The 16264-nt window shown below is 37.4% G+C and overlaps 1 pseudogene; it reads left to right on the top strand.

Moving 5' to 3' along the window:
• Positions 1-248: 248 nt before the first annotated feature.
• LOC141647957 (DNA-directed RNA polymerase 1B, mitochondrial-like) lies at positions 249-14008 on the top strand (annotated as a pseudogene).
• Positions 14009-16264: the final 2256 nt, after the last annotated feature.

The raw sequence follows: 16264 nt of genomic DNA, 5'->3' as shown, positions 1-16264 counted from the left end.
GGAAGGGTTAATTGAAACTGTAAAAAACAAAACACAGCTACTTACCGCGTAGAATAACCCTTCTATTAAATTTGGGTGTTGATTTTCGCAGTACACATTTTACTCATCATAGTACACTTTTGACCATTTTGCCCCTCTCATTTTCCCATTTTTCCCCGCCTTGAATAACCTATCTCAACTCAGCCCCTTGTGCGGTAAACTTCCCACCAAATCATTAGCAAACTAATTGAGAAATTAGCGAGATTAAGACAAACCCAAGTGAAGATATCAACCAAGGATTGTACAAAAACAACAGAAAATGAAAGAGGAAGAACAAAAATTATACGAACCAGATGATGTTGTCATGGTAATTAACGCAATAACAAAAAATACTGAATTCTTGATCTAATTAGCTAATTGAAATTTTTTTGAGAGATGGAAACACTGGATTGAAGAAAATGTATTCAAAAATGGAAAAAATAGTCGTTTTATGGTAGGTGGTTGTTGAGCAATTGGATAGCAGCATATTGGATTTATGGTATATTGGTTTTGATTTCACAATGATTTGTTGATGTAATTTCAAAGCATGTGGCTAATTAAGGGGTGTTTTCCGGAGGGTTAGGGGTAGGGCGGTCGGCCAGTGAGAATTGGGCGGTGATCCGATGGTGGGAGTGCACGGTGGAGGTGGTTGGATATTGAACAATGTAGTACATTTTTTCAGGGCAATTTTTTTTCAAGGGTAAGCAATGGAAAGAAGTAGACAAAATGTACTAAAATGAGTAAAAATTGTACTGCGAAAATAAATTACGTTAAATTTTTATCACTCACTTAAACCCTAACATACAACTTTAATCACTCACTTAAACCCTAACATCTTTCTATCAAATTATTTTAGCTACGAAATTGGAGATGTTGAGGAAGATTACATCCTCCTCAAGAGGGATCAAACCCATTTTGAAGGAATTATCGGAACGATCACGATATGTCGTGATGGATAATAGCTGCCGTTATTATGGCAGTGCTGCTGCCAAAGGAATTATTAAGTCAACATCTTCATCTTCTTCTTCTGAGGGAGATGAACAAGTCCCTGAGTTGGTCGTTGAAACGAGGAAACACCACCACCACCACCACCACAGGAATAATAAGGGGAGGAAAAGTTTATCATACGATGCCCTTAGGGAGCGGCAGCTGAAGCTTGAAACAGAGGCATGGATTAATGCAGCAAGGGAGTACCAAGATTTGTTAGCTCTTATGTGTGAGAAAAAGCTTACCCCTAACCTCCCTTTCATTAAGTCTTTGTTTTTAGGTTAGTTTGAGCCCTTAAAGGATGCAATCAGTGCGCAGCAGGACGTGTGTAAGAAGACTTGGAAATATCGTCAGGCTGATGGCTTTGTTGATTATGCACCTTATTTTGTTGAGTTGCCCGCTGATATGATGGCGGTTATCACAATGCATAAGCTGATGGCTTTGTTGATGACGGCTGACGCAAATGCGATTGTCACTGTTATGCAAGCAGCAACTGAAATTGGTGAAGCTATAGAGCATGAGGTATGCTATTCTTGCGATGATGCTTTTTCGTGTTCACTATTCAAACTTGCTTACTCCCTCCGTCCCGCTCATTTGTTGTCCTTTTCCATATTGGGGTTGTTGTCCTTTCTATTTTAAGAATGAACTTGATGAACAATTTGATCAATTTGTTCCACTTGGCATTTGGTAATTGGCCCCTTTCCCTTTCCTTGGTCAATTTGATCACACGATGATCATTCGTGCCAAAACCAAAAGGACAACAATTGATCAGGACGGAGGGAGTATAAAACCACTGTATCTGTCTTTCTTTCTCCCAGGTTAAAGTTCACAGATTTTTGGAAAAAGCAAAAAATAAACCCGCACCAAACAGTAATGTTGAGGGCGCTACAACAAAAGAGCAAGTGCGACTTGGGAAAAAAGTGATGGAACTGATGAAGAAGCAAAAGGTTCATCAGATTCGATCTATTGTCAATAAACAAGATGACTCAAAACCCTGGGGTCTCAACAATCAAGTTAAGGTGTGAGCTCCTTTAGTTTAAGCATACTTTAAGCAATTTGCTTGGGGTAATCTTCTTGTTGTATTCTCTAAATGGCCAAGCTCCTTCTATGTGCTATAATCTCGTAGGTTGGCGCAAGACTAATTCAACTACTGATGGAAACTGCGTATATACAACCTCCAGTAGATCAGTCATTTGATGCTCCCCCTGATATTCGTCTTGCATTCACACACACCATAAAATATGTTCCTGACAAGTAAGATCATGTTTCTCATTTCCTGTAGTAGGTTACTCTTACCTAGTTAAAATATATACTCCACATAACCTACCCGTTTATACAGAAATAGAAAGCAACAATATGGAGTTATACAATGTGACCCACTGGTGCGGAAAGGTTTAGAAAAATCTGTAAGTATATTCTTTTACCTATTTGGTGGCATACCATTACTCTATACTATAATTTTGCTTTGAATGATGTCTCCATAGGTTCTGTACTGTCATAGACATAATTAATTTCTTGTTTTTGTTTTTGGGCTCTAGGTAGGAATACCTAATACTTTTTCTGCTGTTCATTCAGGCCAGACACTTGGAGATTCCATACATGCCAATGGTGATCCCTCCACGGGAATGGATAGGGTATGTCTTTTTAAATTTCTACAATTATGATCTTCACTGGTTTTTTTTAGCAAGGTCTTCTTTTCAATTTTTTTGTGTTGGATTAACCTTTACTGCTTGCTCTTGGTGATTGACCCTTTTTTGTTCAACCTGATTAACACATGGGGTCGATTAATTCGTTGTTGTGCGTTCATTTACTCGGTCATTTTCTTTGATTCTACGTGATAACATGATCACATAGAATCCATATAGCAGTTGAACCACATCTCAATCATGTCGCATATGCATGCACACATGGATATGGTTTTTCTTCTTAATCTTTGGAAGACAGGGAAGCTAATATCACTCAAAGATATGTTTTATAGTTAACTGGTTTGATGCATGATAGAGCCATATCTTGTTTGTCTTCATCTAGTGAAAGACTGCATTTGAGAACCTTCTGTTTTGATAGGTATGACAAAGGTGCATATTTGATCCTTCCTTCTTATATTGTGCGGACTCAGTGCAATAGACAGCAGAGAGATGCACTTAAAAGAGCTCCAAAGGACCAGTTAGAAACTGTGTTTGAGGTTTGAAGATTGTCAATTCTTTGCTTGATTGTAAATTTTGGTTAACAGTTCTTTCCTCAGCCTCTTTACGTTTCTGTGCAATGTCACTAGGCTTTGAATACACTAGGCAATACCAAATGGAGGATCAACAATAAGGTGCTTAGTATCATAGACAGGATATGGGCTAGTGAAGGTGGAGGCTGCCTGGCTGGCTTGGTTGATCGTGAAGATGTGCGTATTTATGACAAGAAGTTCACTTCTCTACAACAAAGGCTTCAAGTTATCTTATGGTTTCGTTTTATCTGTTACAGATTCCAATACCTGAAGAGCCAGATACGGATGATGCCTCTGAAATTAGAAAATGGAAATGGAAAGTAAGAGATGTTAAGAAAGAGAACGCGGAAAGACATTCTCTACGTTGTGATGTGGGGCTCAAGTTAGCTGTAAGAAAGCTTTCTTCTGTGCTATTTATTTTTAGTGGCTGAGAATTTTTCATGTATGAATTAATCATGTGGTGATGCTTATATCCTTCGGTGTAGGTGGCTAGAAAGATGAAGGATGAGGAAAGATTTTATTATCCACACATGGATTTTCGTGGTCGTGCATACCCCATGCATTCTCATTTGAACCATCTTGGTTCTGATTTATGCCGAGGAATCTTGGAGTTTGCAGAGGGCCGTCCTCTTGGAGCATCGGGACTTCGTTGGCTAAAAATTCAGATGGCAAATTTGTATGCTGGTGGTGTTGATAAGCTGCCCTATGAGGGCCGGATTGCATTTACTGAAAATCATCTGGACGATATATTTGATTCTGCCGATAGACCATTGGAAGGAAGGCGCTGGTGGCTAAATGCTGAGGATCCTTTTCAGTGTTTAGGTGCATGTATGAATCTTACAGAAGCATTACGAAGCTCATCCCCGGAGGATTATGTTTCATATATGCCTGTGCACCAGGTACCTATGCCAAATTGAATCATCCTCCTTCATGTATGGCTTTCATGACATTTTGATTGTGTTGCATTAGTGTAAACAAGAGGTTATAGGTTATTTTGATTAAGACATGGTATTCATTGAAAGACACTATGGGAGTAAAGAGATCATAGGGTTATCCAACACAGATTTTAGTATATGTTTGAAATTTGAATAAGATAACTGAAAGATAACTTAAAGTTCCTTGCTCTATAACCTTAACCATTTCTCCCCGAAATTTTTTCCTAGCCAACTGGAACGGTATGCGGACGTACTTAAGGACCTTGCTTTAGAATATTTGATCTAGGATTCTAGGCAACGTTGCCCACTTTTTAGTGGTGGTCGTGGCGGGTGTTTTTCGATGATGGTGTATGGTTTTCATTGGTGGTGGATCAGTTTCAGTGGAGGTAAATGGTATTCGGTGGTAGACTTTTGGTGGAGGTTACTTGAGTTGTCTGGTGGTATTACCTGATAGTCTCTTGCCAGTTTGTCCTTCCGCATATGCCACTCAGACTCGCCTACGTTTGTCGCATGTGACATGATTTTGCAGTGTCGAATGTCCCATTTTCATAATCAACCAAAAAGAACAGAAATTTTATCTCTTTATTTTTACTTGGCACTTAGCCTCCCTCGTGTTTTTCTCTCCTCTTTATTCTTCTTTATTTATAATCTAGATCCTTGTTCCTTATATCCTTCTTTTTCATATTCTTAGCTGACACCTCTGGAATAAACTCAATCTGAAAACCTCAATCCCTCCTTGTCATTTGTTAGTGTGTGACACGTGTCCTGTGTTAGTGATGCGACGTAAGACTTATACCTTTGAAAGAACGTCCTCCCTATTAGAAAGGGAAATTCTGGATCACTTCCCGATCTTTTATGGTTTCTGATTGTTGTTGCCTTTACTGTTCTTATGTGTTAGAATATGATGGCATCAAGCAAAATGACCCACTAAACTATGCACTTCTTAATTTATGAAGTAACAATCAGTCAATCAGCTAGCCTCTCTCTGTTGAGTCTGCGTATTTGTGGGTAAATGTGTATTATATATTCAAGCATACAACAACAACAACAACATCAGAGCCTTAATCCCAAAATGAATTGGGGTCGGCTGACATGAATCATCTTTTAGAACCGTCCCTGGGTGAACGCACACCTCAAAATGCGAATAGAAAATGGAAAAGGGTCTTCTACCTTTTATTATTTTTATTAAATCAGTCTGCATTTTGCAATTATGGTCTCCAATTCTCCATTACTATGTCAACCTTGATTTAAATTTTGTCAAAATTTGAGTGCCTTTGATTCTAGCTAGTTGTTTGTGCAATTGTGCTCATACCTTAAGACATTGTGCTTTGGTGACATGCTCTATTTTTTTCCTCGGTATTGTGTTTCTTTTAGTCCAATGTATTGTAATATCTTTTCTATTTTGCAAATGTCTGTGTATATACATAAAGATAAAGTTACATCCTAGGTCTGCTAATATCAATTAAGATGCATGTGTACTTTTGTGTAAGTTTTTTATCATGTATTTGTTATACGTCTTGGGTAGTTTGTCTCTTGACTGTTTTTTATATTCTAAATCTGCAGGATGGTTCATGTAATGGTTTACAACATTATGCTGCCCTTGGCAGGGACAAGGTAACAATCTTCGTCTTTATTTGCCTATTACCTGTACTACGAATTATTTGTTAATGTACCGACTCCTGATTGTTAAAGGTTAAATAAAGTATTTTAGCTTTCTAGTGAGATCCAGATCCTAAAAAGTTGTGATGTCTAGCATATTCAAAGTCCGAATGCTTGAATTTGTATTGAATTAAATAAACCGTCTTTGCCTTTTTTTTCTCCTGGTTTTTTTTAAGTGCTTTATATATTGATGGTACCCAAAATAATCTGTTTACTTTCGCTGTTAATTCATTATCAGGAGTAATAGTTTGAGGACCAAACAATTTTGTGTGCTATGCCTGACAGCCTGAGTATTTCAAGTAGACTTGTCTTGACATCCATTTTAGTTAATTTTGCTGCTCTTGAGTAAAATATGCAATCTATTTCTTCTTTTATGCCTATGGGGATTTGGCTTATGCTTATCATTGTCACATTCTACTGATATTATGTTCCTGTTTAAGTGCTGATTGTTTGGTTTTTCAGATGGGAGCTAAGGCTGTAAATCTTGTAGCGGGGGATAAACCAGCTGATGTGTATTCTGATATTGCAAAAAGGTAAGCCACAGACCACAACTTTTACTAATAATGATGGAGATTTTTCTGAAGTAATAACCCTTTCCTCAATGCAAAAGTGAAATATTTTACTTCAGACAAATAACAAATAAAGAAACCGAAGTGTGACGAGTCGGTTTAGTTGGTCGTAACCTATGATACTCCGGCACGGCCGCTCACCGGCGCGTCTCATGTCGATACAACATGACACGTAATACGATACGTGGTACGCCTCCAACACGCCGGAAAAGAACACGACACTCGTACGGTGTTCAAGATGAGGTGAGACTGACCTGGGTTGTTGCTTTTTTCGAAAACCGATCATCGAAACCAGTAATGCGTCGCTGGCTTTCGCTGGGATTGGAGACGAGAAACGGTAAAGGCGTTGATAGTAGGGATGGCAATGGGTGAGATATGGATGGGGTGGAGCCATATCCATATCCATTTAATTTATGGTCATCCATATCCCACCCTCCTTCATTTAATATTTTTTCATCCATCCATATCCATATCCACCGGGTGAAGCGGGTATACGTTGGATATTTTCACAGCTTATAAAATTTAAAGATAATATATCGTAAAAAAATTGTGGCGATAAAATTAAAAGGCATACATAATTCAAGTAACAATATGTGTTAGCAAATAGCAACCCAGTATATATCCAACAACAAAGTGTCTTTGCAAAGCAAGTGACCATACAAATACGCCACGCCAACTACAAAGAAACCACCAACGCATTATATTATTGATTAAACTAACAAAAGTAAGTTACTTTGATTAGTGAAAATAACAATATCCACATAAACACAAGTTTTACTTTTCCTAAATAACAATATGATATTAAAATTAAGTAAAATTTCTGATAAAAAAATATACTTTTGAAGGGAAATCATTAGTGACCTAAATAATTATTAACCTAATAAAAAGTTAATTATAAATATTAATTTCGGATATCTACATGGTGGTTAAGCGGGTGAGAGATGATAATCCATATCCCACCCGAAATTCACCCATATCCATATCCTACCCCTAAATTCGAAAAAAATTCGTCATCCATACCCCACCCATTTAATTTCGGGTGGATGGATATCCACAGGGTAAGGGTAAGGGTAAGGGTAAGGGTGGGACTGCCATCCCTAGTTGATAGAGAGAAACAATTATTGTACGAGGGAAAAAGTAGGGTTTTCATTTGAAAGAGGCCTTTTGGTCTTCGCTATTTAATAATTGTATTTACCTCTTTCTTTGACAGTTGTTTCACTTTCACGTGGGTGGTGCCTTGCTGTATACACACTATTGAGATACTCAGAAGTCTAAACATTCCATTTCCCACAATCCCCTATATACTAAATGAATAGGAAAAGCTTCACATTTTCCCGCCTAAAAACACCTTTCCTATTTGATATAATTAACTATTATTTACTTTCTTATTTTGATATAATTTCCTATCTATAATGATTTGTCGTATAGAGGATTTGTTTCTAGGTTTTGTGATAAAAATTTCGTTTACTTTGTAAGATAAGTCATAGCTAAAATATATGTTATTAAAAAAGGGTTTTTTTTGTCAAAAACTACCTTATATTTAGGGGTATTTGTAAAAATACTACCTTATATTATTTTTCTTGTTTTAGACTACCTTTGTTTTCTCTTTTTTTGGTCAATAACTACCTATGTCGAAAATATGGCAAGATTTTGTCTATTTAACGACACTAACCTATCTCATATGTCTTTGTTAACATCAAACAACAATGACCAATCGCATTCAAACCACAATTTGACTTCAGATAAGAAAAATTTATAAATTTCACATTTCAATTATAACTACAAACATCTACTAAAGTTAAGCGTAAGTACATTATGACTTCCCAAAATCAGGCATAAGTAAGATTAAAACATAAAAGAGTGATGTGAGATAGCTTAAAGCCGCAAAACAGACCAAATATGTCAAGACTCTTAGCGTAGGTAGTTGTTGACCAAAAAATGAGAAAACAAAGGTAGTCTGAAACAAGAAAAATAATACTTCCTCCGTTTTTATATGATGTACCCATTTGTTGAATATATGAGTGTAGTATTTTAATAAAATGGGTACATCATATGAAAATGGAGGAAGTACAAGGTAGTATTTTTACAAATACCTCTAAATACAGGGTAGTTTTTGACAAATAACCCTTAAAAAAAAAAACTCCCCTCCATTTTTAGTCTTCCCATGTATTCTCTTTATCTCCTAGACAATATTTTGGCGGCTCTTTTCGACACATAAACTTTTTTTTTGCTTGAAAATGATATTTTGTGAAAGAAAAGAGACTTTGATAAATGAGAAGATATAAAATAAATTAGAGTATAAAATAATATCATTCATTTCGCGTAAAAAAATATTTTCATTAAAATACACATTTCATGTCACTACATAAATCTCTTGATTGATTTTATTGTTTTAATTTATTTTCTTAAATAAAATAAAATAATGAGAAACATTACAAAAGTAATGAATTGTCAATTTATAATCTATAAATAATATACTAAAAACTAAAACTCTAAAAATACTGTGCATGTAATGCACGGGGTCTACATTAGTTAGTTAATTATAAACATAAAGAATATTTTATAGGCCCCACTTAAAAGAACCCAAACTCCCTTACAATTACTCCACTTCTCCCTCGAAATTCAGTGATGCGGTGTCGTATCAATATCTACAAAGTTGGTCACGACACGCCTTTGACCCTGTCGCGTATCATTGAATTTTCAGAATCGCGTGTCCTATACTCTGATACGTATCGGATACGAAACTTCTCTCACGTGTCTGAGTAACTCGTAACAAAGCATTAAAACAGGGAGGGAGTCTTGATGCTGTTTGCTTTTCAACAGTCGATAGCTGAGCGATCACTTTCCTTTTTGATAGCATGTGATGTCAGCCTGATGTCATTCCCATGATTGATTGTCTATTGTCAGTTGCATAGGTTTATGTGTGTTAAGTTCACTGGGGTTAGTTCGTAAATGAAATGAGAAAGGAAACAAGCATCTCTTCAGAATAAAGTGTAATGTCATTTGACTGATTATGTCAACTATATCTAATTGCAGAGTTTTAGAAATTATGCGTAGAGATGCAGAAAAAGATCCTTCTATGGAACGAAATTCACCTCGTGCTAAGCTATTGCTTGACCAGGTAGCTAATTATTTAGCTAATTTTTTGTAGTCCTGTAGAAGACATTTATTGTTTTTGCTTGTAGACTATTCTGCAATTGGCTCTTTTGTCCGGCCACTTGTGCATGATATCAATTTTTGGTCGTTGTGCCACATATTGGCCTATAATTTAAAGGTTTTCTAGTGTACTGTGCCGATGTTTCTCCATTTCCTCTGTCTAGAGGACCTTTGCATAGTACTTGGTTGTACATGAAAGGTCCTTTGCATATGTTGGCCGGCAGTTGGTTGATATATGGCTATTGGCTAATATGTTGATCCTAGGCTGATGTAAAGCCGCATGATCGGCCATCGTCCATGCTACCACATTATAGAACGCTACTGCGTTTAGCGATCATGAGTGACACCACAAGCTTACACGATGCATCTTGCAGATTTCCATGTATACTACGGAGTATGATTATGGATCACTTTGTTCAAGTAGAAACTACAACCAACTTCATCGCATGGAGTTTAATTTTATGATGCATGAGCCTTTTTGTTTATGGTCTTGTTTCCTCTTCAATTATGCTAGAAGTAAAAGTAAGTGTTGCCACAGTAAACATTGTGTTACCGAAGATGTCTTAGTCTAGTGGTTAAGACGGAGGTATTGTGGACAATAGGTCCCAGGTTCGAATCCCCCTCCCTATATTGTAATGCGACTTAAGTGCGCGCTTCGATTGACCAAAAAAAAAAAAAAAACAGTAAACATTGTGTTACTTCCTAATAACATTGTGTTTCCTCTTCAACGCAAGAATATTGCGTGCTTTTTTTATTTTTATTAAAAGAACTTGGCAAGTACTGTTTATTTTGAATAAGTTTGTCAAAGGGAAGGTATGAATAAGACCCACACTCTGTTTGGTTGGTGGGACGGGACTTGGAGGGTGAAGGAGGGCTGGAGGGGTACATATTCTCTTGTTTGGACAGCAAGTTGTCAGAGGGATTTGGAGGGGACGAAAATCTAGGAATCTATTAAGCTAATTATAATCTCATAAAAATAGGAAAATTTGGAAAATAAATGACATTGGGCTATCCCCCCTCCCCCTCCACTTCCCCCTCGTTCCATAATATGTATTCAAACTATGGGCTAGCGTTGTTTTATCGTGTCTTTTTTTACAGAGGAATCAATAATATTCATGTAGTTAGCCATGTCCTGGTCGCACTTGGTATTCGTCCTATATATAGGAGTGTACAATACATTGCTTTCTCTTTAATTTATCTTGTTCCATAGCTAAGCATCTGGACTAAACGTTGTTGCTTTTGATGCATAATCTTAGGTGGACAGGAAGCTAGTGAAGCAAACTGTAATGACATCAGTGTATGGTGTGACCCAAAGTGGTGCTTGTGACCAAATAAAGAAAAGATTAAAGGAACGTGATGCAATTGCAGATGATGACGAGTTGTTTGCTGCAGCAGGTTATGCTGCTAAAGTAAGTGAATAAGAGATGGTTTATGCTACTGTTAAGTGTTTGTTTGGCACTTTCGTTTTTGAATTTGAAGTCAAAAATAGAGTGATGAATAAGTGGTGTTGATTCACTTTTGAAGAGGCGCGAGGCGCACTGATGCGCTAAGTGATTGAAGCGATGAAGCGCACGGCGCAAGGTGAAGGCGCACGCCTTAGACGAGAGGCGCCTTATTTTTTAGCTTTATATTATTTCCCAAATAAAATTTTGGGCAACAATACTCCTTTGAGGAGTTTTCAAGTTGTCTAACATCTAAAGGAGTAAAGTTTCGGAATAATGGTATAAAGAAAAGGCATATCGAAAAATTTAGACATGCTAATGAACCTCGCTAAGTGAGCCTTGTCTAAAAGGCGCACCTAAAGTGCACCAAGGCGTTTTGGATAGTGCCTCATCCAACCCGTTTTATAATTTCTACCGGCTTGAGATGGAGGAGGTATGGAGCAATGATTTGCCCATGACCTTTCAAAGCATATCTTTTTTAACGCTCAAGGGTTTGAAACGTATCCTTGTTAAGGTAAAAATTTTCTCCCAGCAAAACACTTTTTTTTTTGCCCTTCTGTTTTTACCATGGGTTTAACTTACAAAAAGAGGTAGGGGTGATAATGACAACACGATTAAGAAACTGATGAAAGCAGATCGTCTAAATAAGTGAAGTGTTAGCTGTTGAAGAGGAAAAGACATTAAAAAGTGGACAATAAAAATAAATCAATAACTACAGTGTTAAGTCAATAAAATGTAAGAGTCAATTATAATTTATAATTTAAAAAAAAAACAAAATGTAAGTGTAAAGAAAAAGAAGTCTGAATGAAAGAAAAATAATTCTGAACATTGGAAGGGATAATAAAAGAGAGTCAAGTGGATATTTGTGGTGCATTTACCCGTTTATCGTTTGTGTGAAATATTGAACTCGGATCAACTGTCTAAAATCACATCAATTTCCAAGGTTTTTTCGCTGTTTGAATTTGCCTTGTGAACAGGTCACTATGACTGCACAAGGAGAAATGTTTCAAGCAGCACGAAGCATCATGAGTTGGCTTACTGACTGTGCAAAGGTATGGGATCTTGACGTACTAGTTGTAAACTTGTAGTTAACTTGTGTTGTTGCCTTCATAATTACTTATAGAGCGGGTGAAGTGCGTGTTTCCTTTTTAAAGACAGTTCTTAACCAACTTGCTACATTGTGCAGTTATTTAGTTTAAGTCACCCAATAGGTAAGGATACTACTAAATATCACGTTTTGAATGTCGAACAGATAATTGCATCAGAAAACCAGCCTGTGCAGTGGACAACCCCGGTTGGGCTTCCTGTTGTTCAACCTTACCGTAAATTAGGAATAAGTCGTGTAAACATCTTTTTGTGGATTGTTCATGCTAACTCGGGAATTTGTTATTGAATATGAGGTTGACTTTCCGGAATGTTATGTGGATACAGGTCACGACTTGTCTACAATTGTTGACACTTCGACGTGAAACTGGGAAGGTAGTGTATAATTTCATTTAGAACAATTTCAATTGAACTTCTATTAGTACTTGCATGCTTGGTGTTAAATCTGCTTTCGAGACGTTATCTATCTCAACTCGGTCGTCATTGCGGCCAGATTTTAGCTGTTGTGCTATAAATGTTATCGATACCGCCTAAAAAAATGATCAGACTCTTTGTAATCTTCAAAACCTTGGTAAATGGTTTACGATTTTCTAATACCAAGCTTGCATTGTGCCTTGGCGCCTCCTGTAGTGCAAATTTCTTGTTTGTGTTTGTATGCCTTGTAATATTTGACATGTTTCGTATGGGTTTTAGATCATGGAAAGACGGCAAAGAACTGCTTTCCCTCCAAATTTTGTCCACTCTCTCGACGGTTCACACATGATGATGACTGCTATTGCCTGCAAGCGTTTAGGCTTAAATTTTGCAGGTCAGCTCTTAGTCTCTACTTTCACCCATATTGGTGATTCATCTTTGTCTCACTTAACGTTATTTTTCTTTATACAGGGGTTCATGATTCATATTGGACACATGCACGTGATGTGGATGAAATGAACAGGATATTAAGGGAGAAGTTTGTAGAGCTCTATGAACAACCTATCTTGGAGAATGTAAGTCTATTGTGTTTGAACTCATCTTATATTAAATTCTTTATTGTTTTGTCTAGTCAGCCATAGTGTATGAGGCACCCATCCTTCCCATGAACCTTTGGTACAACTTACAGAGATACCATCCAAAATATGGTTTTGTAAGTGATAGTTGCTGTGTCACCATTCTTATTTAATAGAAGGGTTGTTTGCGCTGTTTTGTTACTTTATTTGCTATTCTCTTACCGTGCTCTCATAAGTATAATTTATTTACTTGCCTCTTACTACGTTTCCCAAGATTGGGCGGTTTGTCTTAGTGGCATGAAGTTCGTTTGGGAACTAGATTGCAAGCCAGCAATAGTCTGTTCAGACTTTGCTATTCAATGTTATGTTGAGCCCTTACCGTAATTCTGTGCGTTGTGCAGTTGTTAGCGAGCTTTCAGACATCTTTTCCAAAATTAGAGTTTCCTCCTCTCCCTGAACGCGGAGACTTTGACTTGAGACTTTGACTTGAGAGAAGTTCTGGAGTCTCGTTATTTCTTCAGTTAGCACATCATGGGTGTTTGAACAAGGATCCTAATTCTGTAGAAGAAATGTGCACAAATTAAAGAACGACGGAGTAATTGATATGTGTTGCTAACAGGGAAGCAAACGACTTCTCGGCCATTTGGACTAAAACATAGATGGCAAACAAGAGAATATTACTCTCGTCTTGTAAAACATTTAAATTATAATAAATTATTGTAGAACTCTGTGAATGTTTTCTTGTAGGATAGTGTGTAATTTAGTATTTTAGATGACGGTTAGATTATTATAATTTGAAACTAGTTTGCATATTGCACGGGACAAGCAAAAGTTGACTTTATTATATGTTGACACATCCTTGGACAATTTAGGTAAAACAGTATCTTAAAAAAACGAGTTCATGTAACAAATTTCAACATTTCATCATCCTAACCTTGGCCCATCAAGTCCGTAAATATTAGTGTAATCCATATGCATTTGATTACATAGTAGTCTGTCATCTTTTTAGTTACTCATTGCTTAATAGTGTGTTAGTGTCTCCGAAAATATGCCATCGGATCATAAAAGCAGGTTAAACCAGGATTACCTAATTCGCTAATATAGGATGCATATTGCGAATTGATACACGCATATTAATTCACAATACGTTTTCGAATTAATTCGCGAATTATATAAACACTAGTGAATTCTAAAAGTTTAATTCATGTAATAATTCGTACTAATTTGCGAATTATATTTAAAAATTAGCGAATTTGAAAATTTCAATTCATGTACTAAAAGCTAAAAATTCAATATAATATGATCAACTTCAAAGATCATCAAAGGGAAAGGAGAAGATGTATAAGTAGACTAGCAACTTAATATTATTTTGGTGTTTTGTCTGGTTTCGTCACTTTGTGTTTACTTAAGAAACCATAAAAATATGATCAGCGGACTTATTTTGGTGGTTCCGTCACTTTATAATGCTGAATTGCTAATCTTTATGCAATGAACCTTTTGTTTTTTTTGTTATTATTATCAAGTAAATGAAGCGTATTAGTTTTTTTTTTTTTTTTTTTCTGGTGCTAAAGAGGGGCGAAGCCCCATTACAACTCGAAACTAAATAGCTACTAAACGGGGAATAGCGACCCCAAGAGCGTCTTCACGGAGGATAGAGCGAATTCCATGAGGAGGAATGTTGAGGAAGGTCGTGTTCATTTCGGAAGTAATCCCTGCATTGGCTAACCAATCCACTGCTCTATTAGCCTCTCGAAAAACGTGCTCGACCTTAACTGTCCAATCGACCAAACTTATGAGATCGATACACCGTTGTACTAAAGGACGAAGGCTATTACTTAACAGTTGTTGGCGATGAATAAAATCCACACATGGAGAGTTATCCATATGAACAAGAATCTTACGGAATCCCAGTTGGCGTGCTCGCTCAAGACTGACGACCAAGGCCCTCATTTCTGCTCTCATCGAGGAGCATATACCGCAAGAGAGCATATATGCACCCACAAAATTCTCCGTCTCATCCCTGAAAATGCCACCACACCCCGCCGAACCCGGATTCCCTTTGGAGGCACCGTCAGTATTTAGTAATATCCAGTCGTGTGGTGGGGCGTTCCATCGTATAAAGCGCTCTTCATGAATCGTTCCTGGAATAGGAGTGAGAACAGAAAAAGGGTCGAAAGCTGACCTTGTAGTTTCGAACTGGAGTCTCAGAAACCGAATAGGATCAATCCGGTTATCGTCGGACCTCCCAAAAACGACGTTGTTACGCCAACGCCATATCCACCAACATGTTATCGCAAATTTCATAGACCAATTATTAGAGGCAAGAGGCAGACTATTAGACGCATTCTTTGATATCCAACTATTATAAGGCATAGTATAGAAAGAGCTCGAGACTGAACATTCACCAAGCTGGTCCCAAAGTTCCATCGAGAAAGGGCAAAAACACAGTAAGTGATCAATGGTCTCGCCACCTTCATTGCATCGTGGACAAATGGGATCATCATGCATACCTCGTCTAACTCTATTGTAATTGGTCATGAGATGACCATGGGCCGCGAGCCAAATAAACATTCGGACCCTTTGCTGAACCGGTAGCTTCCATATGACATGCCATTGTACAGGATTCGGCTCAGGCGGTTCATCATAAGTTTTAAGGAGAGCTATAGCAGATTTTATAGAGAACTTACCGCTTGACGACGCATTCCAGTATAGTGCATCATCCATATCCGGTTCTGATGAAAGAGAGTAGGCTGTAATTTTTAATAAACCAATCTGGGCTAAGTAGTTAGAAAACTCGTCCCATTTCCATCCCACATTCTCGTCCCACATATCACTCACCGTGGCGCAAATAATTGAGTCAGGAATAGGCACCACGACTCTGTCTGATAGGCACCCTTTATTGACCCAAGAATGATCCCAAAAGAGTGTCTTGCGACCGTTACCGACTGCAACTGTACTTCCGCTATTTATAATTTTAGCTTGAGATGTGATACAAGCCCAAACATTAGACATATTTGGTTTAGGTTGGAACATGTCTACGTCGCACCTACCATTGCAGTATTTTGCTCAAAGAACGCGAGCCCACAAAGAATATGGCTCAGAAAGGTCTCGCCATCCTAGTATAGTTAGGAACGCAGTATTAGATTGTCGGGACGTTCGAATACCGAGTCCTCCTATACTCTTTGGCTTT

This window comes from Silene latifolia, chromosome 3 (assembly GCF_048544455.1).
Source record: "Silene latifolia isolate original U9 population chromosome 3, ASM4854445v1, whole genome shotgun sequence".
Taxonomy (NCBI): domain Eukaryota; kingdom Viridiplantae; phylum Streptophyta; class Magnoliopsida; order Caryophyllales; family Caryophyllaceae; genus Silene; species Silene latifolia.
This window is presented reverse-complemented; position numbering and strand designations above follow the sequence as displayed.